The sequence below is a fragment of the Musa acuminata genome, chromosome BXJ2-3 (assembly GCF_036884655.1).
Source record: "Musa acuminata AAA Group cultivar baxijiao chromosome BXJ2-3, Cavendish_Baxijiao_AAA, whole genome shotgun sequence".
NCBI classification, from domain to species: Eukaryota; Viridiplantae; Streptophyta; class Magnoliopsida; order Zingiberales; family Musaceae; genus Musa; species Musa acuminata.
Window position 1 is genome coordinate 40,039,720 of NC_088340.1, and position 10,612 is coordinate 40,050,331.

General features: G+C 38.0%; 2 long non-coding RNA genes across 2 annotated transcripts; one reads left to right on the forward strand and one right to left on the reverse strand.

The window, feature by feature from the left end:
• Positions 1-141: 141 nt before the first annotated feature.
• Positions 142-7,622, reverse strand: LOC135608219 (uncharacterized). The gene is made up of 3 exons (XR_010485454.1): positions 7,355-7,622; positions 2,828-2,964; positions 142-745 (listed from the first exon to the last, which is right to left on the reverse strand). It is a non-coding gene; the product is annotated as an uncharacterized LOC135608219 (long non-coding RNA).
• Positions 7,623-7,836: 214 nt separating this feature from the next.
• On the forward strand, positions 7,837-10,482 carry LOC135608220 (uncharacterized). Its single transcript, XR_010485455.1, has 4 exons — positions 7,837-7,986; positions 8,085-8,218; positions 8,297-8,489; positions 9,787-10,482. It is a non-coding gene; the product is annotated as an uncharacterized LOC135608220 (long non-coding RNA).
• Positions 10,483-10,612: the final 130 nt, after the last annotated feature.

Consider the following 10,612-nt stretch of genomic DNA (forward strand, 5'->3'; position numbering starts at 1 on the left):
TTTTGTTGATCCATACAATTTCGCCTTATATATACAACTTCTTCAATTAACTTAAACTTTTAACTTAGAGAAATTAATCAAGAGAAATTAGAGTAAGTTCTATTAGTAGTTTAGTTTAGAAATGATTTGCAGGATGTCTCATGCGTAGAAATCTATATAATATTGTATTATTCAGAAAATCCATTATGGAGGAGTTTCTTCATATACAAAAATATTATATTATATACAAAAATATCCTAATTGTTTGGGAAATATTATGGAGGAGTTTCTTCGTAAGAGTGCCTGGTATTTGACAAAAATATCCTAATTGTTTGACAAAAATATTGTATTATATACAAAAGTGCCTGGTATAATAAACCTTGCTTGAGGTGAAGGCCGATGCCTTCACCTGGAGATGCAGGACGACCGACCTGCAAGGCTGAGGATTTGAAACATGGGAGGAAGACTACTAAATTATTGTCGGATTGCTGATATCTTGCAATGACGAGAGCACTTTACTCTAAATTTTCTTCTTTTCTTTAATTGATTGGTGCCAGTAGTAAAAGCTCTCGTTGATTCATTTCCTCGTTGTAAATCGTACACTCAAAATAAGGGGTAGCTCAGCGATTGGCCTTCAGCTTTTTACCGTTGATTCATTTCCTCGTTGCTCCTTTTACTTTGTCAGCTTCACGCCTTACTGCTAGAGATCAGGAACCTGTCGTGCACCAACAAAGTCTTCTTTTTAATTAAAGGATTCACGCTTCTCCTGTAGAGACAATTTACAAGTTAAATGGCATTAGGAAGACTTAAAACTTCATTTTCAAAACGACTAGTACAGTAAGTTTTCATCCATGTGAAGATCGCTTTCAATTACCAACAAAAACACAAATGCCAAACAAACATACACTGCGCAGTGAAGAACACCAAGACAGACGTAATTTGTATAGATCTAAAAAATTGCCTAACTTATACAAAAATTTATTGAATAACATATAAAAAGTTGACATTGTTTGTTTGTGAGAACTTCAATTAAATGAAACTGAGTTCGAATGTTTTCTGTTAAGAGTTATAATGTTTTAATTCAATCACGGAAACATCTATTCAGAAACATTCTCTAACTGAAAATTAAGGTTACATTAAAAAAAATAAGAACTTGTCATCCTTATTTCAAAATATGTCAAAATATTCTTAATTTTCATTCAAGATTACTGAAGAACTCTTAAATAAAATATTTTATAAAACTAATAAATATTATCAGATTAATAATTAGTTTTTTTATGAAATTTTTAATTAATTAAGATTGAATTATAGTGTTTTTTTAATAGACTTACAATTCAATAACGAAAAACACTATATGCACACATGAAACCCTATAACCCTACATACATAATTAAACTAAAAACAATGTAATCCATTTGACTGGATTGATCTATCTGGGTTTTGGTGAACAGCTCAAAAATTAGAATAGTCAACTGTCAATTAGGATATTTTTTGTTATATTAAAAAGTAAGGTTTTCCTTTTAAACATTTTGAAAATTAGGAGTGCTATCCAAAAAAAAAATCCAAAACTTAAAAAGTTCTTATTATTTAACTGATATGCATATTTGCACAACTTCTATGATTCAATCACATGCAGGTCCACAGAGAGAACAAGAACCATGTGGGTGGGTGCACACACATTCAGTTTCATGCCCATCTCCAACTCTTATAACTAAGCTTCCAGGTTTCCCATGCCACAGTAGGGTACTTAAAAAAAGTAATGGCATATCACATCAAGCCATGCCTTTGTTGGCACATTTTTAGGACGTGTGAAAGCATGCATATTAAATAATGACTCCAAGTGTTGTTGTCATCAATTTCACACAATCGCATTTTATTATAAACAGCCGCATGGCAGCATACCTAAAAATTAACCAATCCCAACTTGATGACAACCACATAAACATGCAGACATAGGACCACTCATGCCTATATGGATGAGTTCAAGTTTTCACATGCATTTAGGCAATGCAGGTACAAGAACATCAAATGCAAAATCACATGCACACACCTACATATATTTCATATGCTGATGTTAACAAATTGTTTATGACTATTTCCACTCTTGTCATTTAATGCTTTTTTTTCTTAAGAAATATGCTGCAGTAAAGTTCCTTTTGTAAAAGTTCCACTACCATTTTAACTAATTCCATTCCTCTTTCTCCTAAGCAGGCGCAACTATCCAATCTCCTATATGATGACACATGATCCAACTCTTCCTAGTTTTACAATAAATTGTTGTCAATGGTCAATCACATTTCCTAGTTTGAAAACACATTTAACTTCATCTGCCTAACTCGAAGATAGGCAAATGCTGTCATGTCCAGACGCCAGCCAAGAAAACACACTGTTTCTTACTGGTAAGAGTGACCATATGCATATTACCAAATACAGTCCTGAGCTTGTGTAAATCCATTAAGTACAGTCTGTTCATGACTTGTCCATTCATTGGACACTTTTTCGTCACAACCACATGCCTACTCATATCTTAGATTTAACAATTTATTAAATCATGAATTCTTCCACTTCTGGAAGAAATATGAATAGTAAATTAGCATAAACAGTGGCAGCATGATGAATTCACAATTCATAGGCAGGCATTTAAATTGTTAATTAACAAAAACGATTAAATTATGCTAAAATTTTTTAATAAGCCTCTAAGTTAAAACTTATAGAAGGGAAATCAAGATATAGGATCACGAGAAAATAAAAAGTTTCTTAAAACTAAATTAGGAAAATCCAGAATTATTGTGGTCAGCCCATGGATCATGCACCTTTATGGAAAAAAAAAGTTCATTGGCATGCATACCTAACATATAAAATGTTCATCTGCAATTTTGAGCTCACTTATGGCATCTCTCCGGCAAAACCAACTTCATATGCTTGACAGTTGAAATGAACAGAGCTTTCATTGCCAACCACTTTTTCATATTATAAAACAAAAACCTGCAATGTTGCAATTATTTGGAGTCAGCAAATATATTTTCATTAAAAAAATCCAAAAATCAACATGAACCCTTCTTTAAGAGGCCTAATGTGCTAAAATGCAGTTTAAACTTGCAGAATGAATGCAAAAAATCATTGTCCTAAAATTCATCAGGTCAGGTTCATGATTTTGTTTGTTTGAAAGGTGAAGCACCACCTTCTTGTTAGGGTGGACAAGGGGGGCTAGACATTTCAGACAAACAAGTACTGTATTGAAAACTAGGAGTAGATTTGCAAAAAGCATCTAAATTTAAGGAATGCGCATCCAATTTCGCTTAATGTTTCTTGAGTCTATCTTCTCCTCACACCACTAATTCTAATCAACTCATCTAATCTGACCCAAGTATCCATTGGTCATGAAAGGATTCATGAACAGAAAATTGGACTTCACATAAAGAGACTAATTGTTGTTAATATCTATCTTGGGAAGGGGAAGAAACTGTCACTTTTTTGTGTGTGGGATCTTTTAGCAGCTCATCATCTAGTACATTGAGAATATTAGCAATCTAGTTTCACAAAGACATGAAGTGACTTAGACAAAGTAGAGTAGAAGTGTAGAACATTACAAAAAGAAGTGGAACATTACTATAAGCAGTTGGATCAAACTCATCAAATACTTCTTGATTGCTGCAACAAATTATATGTGTAATTGGTTCTGCAATGCTGAAAGCCAAACAGGCTATTAGCATGCATATATGTTATTTTCATGTCATTTTGACCTGGTAGAACTTTATATGGTACTATAACTAATTTTTAGTTGGTTCTCTTTAATCCTGTTAACACTTTTTTCCACATTCGATTCTTTCTCAAACATCATCAATACAGATCCCTATCAGATGAAAAAGAGAGAAAGTTGCCTTAAGCCAGACAACCAACATTGTCTTGAGCATGAATCTTAACCATTTCAATGGCGAAAAAATGATTCTTATAACCGAATCCAAATAGTTGGGACATTACCACTCGTAAAAAGTTATTTAAATAGCACAGTAAATTAGCCTAAATTACTGAATTAATCTTCTGCAATAAGGCATGCATTCTCCTAATTGCTCCTTCTTACGTTCATTCTGAAATTGCCCATCTCAACCAGTGATTTAAAAAGCGCTAGGCGCCAAAAGGCGCCAAGGTCCACAAACGCTCGAGGCGCTAGGCGCTCGCCCGAGCAAAGCGAGGCGCTAAATTATAAAAATATATAATATAATTATAAAAATATATAATATAATTATTTAAAATTATCTAAATTATAAAAATATATAATATAATTATAACAATAATTTCAAATAAATAAAAATTAACAACATTAAAATGAAAATAATATATTATTAATCTATTAACAGAAAATTAATCATTTCAAAATTCAAATAAACTTAATATTAAGAGTATACTGAGCCTGATGGAGAAACGAGGAAGCGGCGGCGAGCGGCGGCGGCGAGCGGCGGCGGCAGCAGCAGCGGCGAGCGGCGGCAGCGGCAGCGGGAAAGGGAAAGGGAGCGGGAGCGGGAGCGGAAGGCACGAGCAGCGGGAGGCCTCGAGGGAGGCGCGAGCAGCGGGAAAGCTCGCGGGAGGGCTCGCAGGAGGCGAGAGGGCTCGTGGGAGGCGCGAGCAGCGGGAGGCGTGAGCAGCGAGAGGGCTCGAGGGAGGCGCGAGCAGCGGGAAGGCTCGCAGGAGACGCGAGCAGCGAGAGGGCTCGCGGGAGGCGCGAGCAGCGACAGCGGCGAGCAGCGACAGCGGCGAGCAGCGGCAGCGGGAGCAGCGGCAGCAAGCGACGAGATCGCGATCGGGATCGAGATCGGGATCGAGAGCGGCAGCAGGTTAGTGTTGGGTTAGGGTTGGGGTTATATCGGTTTAGTTGGTTCGATTGAACCAACTAACAACCGAACCAGGACCGAACCAGACCTAAAATTCTGGTTCGGTCGCCTTGGTTTACCCAGGCGCTCGCCCGAAGCGCCCAGCGCCTGGGCTCGGGCGAGCGCCCAGGCGGCGCCTGTTTGAAGCGCGCCGCCTGGGACATTAGCGAGGCGCTCGGGCCTCGCCTCGCCTCGCCCGAGCGCCTTTTGCAATCACTGATCTCAACATTACCTAGCCCTCTTAATATTAAAATGTGTCCTTACTGCTATAATGCCTCTATAATAATCAACCTCAAATGTTGATTAACTCTTTTTTCACACATCTCACATCCATTCTGAAATTTATGGTTCGCACAAGTCTCAGCATTATCTAACCCTCAATATCAAAATTCATTCTTACTGCTATAAGACTTCTATGGTTACCAACTTCAAATGTCAATTAACTGTTTCCACACTTATCCTAGATTCAGTGCTCCTGTACTCGAGAAAATGTGACAACTTATTCTCACCAAGCCTCCATACCTAAGCTCAAAAGCAAAATTTCAGCATTAAAAGACCATCTAGGCAATGTTATCAAGCACACATCCTAAATCAATTTTGAGCCTTGCCTCAAAAAAGAGTCCAATGATTCAATGAACCATGCCTTAGGCATGCACCTAATGAAATCTTTCAAAAGGTGAACCTCTCTAACACTTAGTTCCAACATAATTTAATTCTACCACTTAAATATGACAATATTTAATTCTACTATTATTGCTCACTACGACCACTATGTAATACAAAAGTTGGTATTAATTTATTTGTGAACAGAGTAAATCCTCGGTTCTTTGCAAAGGATAGAAAAACCAACCAGAGAAGTTTTTCCTTTATTAAAAGAAAAAAAAAGAATAAAATTTAACACTTGATTGCGCAGATATTAACAAATGGCAATTACATCAATTCTAGAATTATTTTGGTTTCAAATTTATTTTTTAGAAGTAATGACCCCTTGCTTCAATAAGGTGCATGCCTGGCTTCATGTCTTATGCCTAAGAGGCTAAGACCCAATAGTTCTTGGCACCACAAGGCACCTTGAGCCTTCAAAAACTCACGTCTGACCAGCAACTGACCTTCTACAACATGACTATAAAAGCTTTCCATTTCTCAAGCTAAAGAAACTAATCAGAAAGTAAATTAAATATTTCACATTTTTTTCGATTATTAAAAGATTATATAATATGGACACCTATATTGTCAATAGTAGTTTGGCTTAAACAATGAGTGCCTGGAAAATGTCAGGACTGCTACAACCAGGGACCATGGAACACAAAAAATCATGATTCCAGTAATTAGGTAGGGCCACCAACAGCTATATGATTAATTACAGCAATTAAGGTTAAGGATTATCTTCTGTAATAGGTCTACATGCTTGCTTTTGCTAGCAAGCTTAGCATGACTAGTTCAATCTATTGATCATCTTGAGGTGCTTTCATTTAAAATGCACACATCTTACAACCATAATTTAGCTAACTCCTCAATATCAGAGAGCAATTACAGTTGAAGTTTCAGCATGACAAACACACAACAAAAACTGTGCATATATGCACAGATTAGCAGCATATTCATCATCCACATGGTAGAGGCATAACGAACATCACTTCTTCCATAGGCATTAGTTGTCAATGTTTCCCAGAATAATGTTTTATGTCTGTCTATACCATATTAGTTTATAGTGAGTTAACATGTGCACATCCACAAAGGATGTCACTATTGTTTTGCAGCATATTCTTGGGAAATATTAGCTCAATCTTTGAACTACATTAGACTTGGAATAATATTGTGCTGCGTTTATTTTGATTTTGTCCGAAATTAATATATCGTTTTCACAAGAAGAAAAGAAAAAAAATCCCAAGAATTATGGCTAAATTGTTTCTTATCGGTAAGAATATTAGAATTGGAGTTTGAGCAACGCCCTCCAGTTTCTCAACCATTCATTACCAAGTTGTTTGATGTTGTTGTCAAGCGTTTTAGGGTTAAAGTTTGAGCAACCAACGCATTTTCTTGATCAATTAGAACGGTGGGAAATGAAAACATTAGAGATCGACAGGAAAGAAAGTAGGGTTTTCCGGCGCTGGACTGAGAGACGAGTGCATCGAGGCAAAAGAAAAGACCAAGAATTATAACCAAATTGTGTGTTTGTTGTTGTTGCTAAACGTATTAAGGTTCGACGTTGGGCAACTAATATACTTTCTTGAAAGATCAGAATTGTGGGAGATGAAAAGATTAGAGATCGACGGGAAAGAAAGTAGGGTTCTCCGGCGGTGGACTCAAGAGAGTGAATCAAGGAAAAAGAAAAGATCAAGAATCATGTATAAATTGTTTCTTGCTGTCGTTAATCACATTAGACTTAGGGTTTGGGCAACGGCCATCGTTTCTTGGTCAAAACAGAACCATAGGAGAAGACCCGATTACAGATCAACGGTGAAAAGAAACAGGGTTTCCAAGAAGTGATCGAGGAGGAGGCTTACACGAAGGGCGGCTGGATGAGAGAGGCAGTGCCATGGATGACGCGGTCGATTTCGAAGACCTTCTCCTCCACCTTGAGATGCTCCAGCTATGTCATGGTGAGCCTTGTCTGCCGTCGGAAGAAGAGGAGGCGACAGTATCTGGGTGAGGAGGAGAAGAAGGAAAACGGATGGAAGAAGCCTCCATAAAGATGGAACCACCACCGGTTCTTGGAAGGCCGGAGGACTCGCCGGCAGTTTTGCCCCATCATCTCCTTTCTTGCCCGCCCTCTCGTGCCTCGTGGCCCGTCCACGGGCAATGAGAATGTATTTAAGAGATGCAAACCCAAAACCCGATAAGAGATACAAATCCAAAACCCGACATCGGATCCCTCATGTATTGGATTCGGATTCAAGTTGCTCACTTGTACCCGACTTGTTCCCACCGCAAGCCGATCCCGCTCATCCTTTGAGAACCGTTGATCCCGCCGTCCATAGTCGACCAATCCGACAGTCGTGATGTGGTTTTCCCTACGGCTGCTTCGCTCATTCCATCTCCCGCCGACGGTCGGTTCTCCGCGAAGAAAAGAACCCTAATTCTCCTAATCGCATCTATCCTTCGTTACTTCCGCGTGGTACATCGATTGCTTTTTTCTGTACGTGATCTTTAATCGGCAGATCTGCATTTAGTTTTCCCGAGTTTGATTTGCATTGCGAACTCTGGCACTGGACTTGGTTTCTTTTCCTTTCACAGCTCGATACGCCATCATCGTACAACTATCACGAGTTTCGCGCACAGAGATTTCTGATTTGTTCTCTGGGATCCTGTTTCTGATGATCCCAGATCGAAAGTCATGGCTGAATGGGAGCAGAAAATGTCTTTTTTTGGTGATTATACTTGATGCGTTTCTATACAGTGATGCGTGATTAACTATCAACGATTTAACTGTATAGTTTGTTTTGTAGCCAAGAAAAGGGAGAAAAAAGGAAAAAACTAGCACCGAAGCAAGTTTGAGATTATTGACACAATGTCGCCTGCTTCCCTTACTTCATTTAGCATCGCTGTTTGTGTCCTCCAATTTGCATGAATTATACATTTTGATTTGGTAATTGATGTTGGTCGAAGCTGCTTCAGAGGAGGCTCATTAGTATCCTTCCGGTAAGAGAGAAAACCTCTTGATCTGAAAATTAATGTGGAGCTATTGCACCAGTATCTAGTAACATTATTCAATATTTTACCTGGAAAGTTGTCATAAAGTATTCTCTAAATGGTTGTGGCTTTTAACTTAACAATGATGTCAGCTTTTACTTGTAGGACCTTTAGAAATGATGTAAACTCTTGTATGATTAGAATATGCTGTGGCTTTGTTGCTAATGGCTGTAGATTAGAATATGTATGTATGTCTATGTGTATGTATGTATATGTATATGTGTGTATGTACACCTGTATATACATGTACACACACATATATATATATATATATATACATGTATATGAATGTATGTAGATATGTAGATAGTAATTGAACTACTGTTGTTCTAGTATGCGCTACCGAAAAGAAGTTGCTAGCTTGTTTATGATTTTTCTCTTCATGTAATGAACATATAATTTGATTGTAAAGGAAACTCAGCTAGATGTGAAATACACTTGTAAGTTATCGCAACATAAGTTTATCAGGGTGTGATATCGTTATGAGGCAGGACTTTGGTAATGTCGGTGCAAGTCCAACTCCTAGTTGTAGGATTGGTTCCTAGGCTGAAACCAGTTTTGTACTATCTTTTTTGTTTATTTTCATGATAATAATTTTTCCTTTTTGCTGAATGTCTAGATAAACTTGGACTTTGAAAGCTGCTTGATGCTTTTTTATTCTGCTACTGATTACCAAAATATTTATGCAATAGCAGTTGACTGCTGTTATAAATTCCATTGGCCTTCTTGAACCATCGAATTGGATAGTTGTTGCTTGATACTTTGTATCAAAAAATTCGATGCTTCGTCTTTGGTTCACATGCATTGGTCTCTTGTTTATATTCTCACTGCCAAAAGATCAAATATCAAATTCTAGAAAGTTTATAAATTAGCCTCTACCTTCTTAGCGACATGTTTCCTAGTACAGACTGCTTCCGTTCATCCTAAACTTTCAAGGTCATTCCTACTGTCAAGGTGGATCCACCAGTAGGCTCCTACGATGGTGTCATTTAGTTAACTTCCTAAGACCCATGTTTGGGACGGCACCTTGTTACCTGTGGATTCATCTTCTAGATCAGTGAATGCGCATGATTAACTGTGCATTTCTACTTTCTTGGTACCAGCTGACATGCAAATCTACAATACATATCACGTTACGTGTCTTTAGTTGTCAAGAACTCGGTATAACTCTTAGCTCGTTCTTTCCTCTGATATTCCTTGCATTATCTTTGCTGTTATTGGGACTAATATTTGACGTTTCTTAAAGCCAGTGGATTTGATGAAGGCAGATACAACCGTAAGATCGACATGTTTAAAGGATCAATGAGGCTTGCTGTGGACAAATGGCGGCACATACAAGTGACAGATCCAGCTGATTTCACTGTGAACGAAGACAATAATCTTTCTTTGATCGAGTACGAGCTGGTGACTGTTGTTGAAGGGTGATTGAGAACTATCCATGCCAAGGCATGACTTCATGAATCAGTATTGGTTTTCTAATGAACTGTGAGGAGGATCTTCCGATCTCTCTCGGATGCTTTTCCCGAAGTTACTCGGCTGAAGTCTGTTATGGTGAAAAATAGGTCTCGGATACAGTCATGAAGAAGCTACCACCCGAAGGTGATGAATCCTTGTCAACACAGCACAGTTCACTGTGATACTGAAATTGGCAAGATGTTGGTAAGCATAATATTGTCATCTAAAACCTGCACTTTTCAGTTATTTGTGAATTTTAATTTCCAGATGTCGCCACTCTGGTCGTTGCTTTTTAATGGAGTGGGTGCTTCTATCATGTTGAGAGAGAGGAAACCACAGGTGATCATTTCGCCGATGTTGTTCCTTCGATTATCTGCTCATTTTTGTGTCCAAAAACACTGATCACTACTGCATTTTGTTGGAAAAACCCCAACTGGAAAGCTTGACAATCACTGAGATTTCATTGTTGTCTTGCATCATTGCTTCAGTAATTTGGAATCTCATATGTCCATTTGACTGTTGGATCATTGTGCTCTGCACCTCTTACTGCTTGTGATTAGGTGCTCTAAGATGATGTTAGACAATGTGTAGTGCTGCAACTTGATGACATCTGAATT